Source organism: Aphanomyces astaci (genome assembly GCF_000520075.1).
Source record: "Aphanomyces astaci strain APO3 unplaced genomic scaffold supercont1.9, whole genome shotgun sequence".
Lineage (NCBI taxonomy): Eukaryota > Oomycota > Saprolegniomycetes > Saprolegniales > Verrucalvaceae > Aphanomyces > Aphanomyces astaci.
The window spans coordinates 605558-605971 of NW_009798272.1; positions in this window are offsets into that span (position 1 = coordinate 605558).

The window sequence follows — 414 nt, forward strand, 5'->3', positions numbered from 1 at the left end:
GGAAGGCACGCTTTGTGTGCTACTACGACGTGGTTACCCCCACGTTCACACGCGTCGGGTAGACCAGACCAAGTCGCTGCTGGAAATGGCCAAGGCCTCACAAAAACAATAATTGACACGTATATAAATTGTGAGAGTGTTTCGCAATTGTTTCGCAACATGCCAAATAATGGTAAATAGTATCAATACCGGTAGGTTAACAGTAATTTTCTATTTCTAGATCGATTCATCAATGAGACGTAGAGTTTCTTCACCACATTGAGATCTGTCGATTCTACGTCTCAATTTGCTGAAATTTTGACTAGTAAATATGAAATAGAAGTCAGAAAATTTTGTGAAAAGTTGGTAGTTTATAGATGAGGTGCACTAACTGTAAACGACACCACTACAAGTTCGAATCAATCAATAGACAAC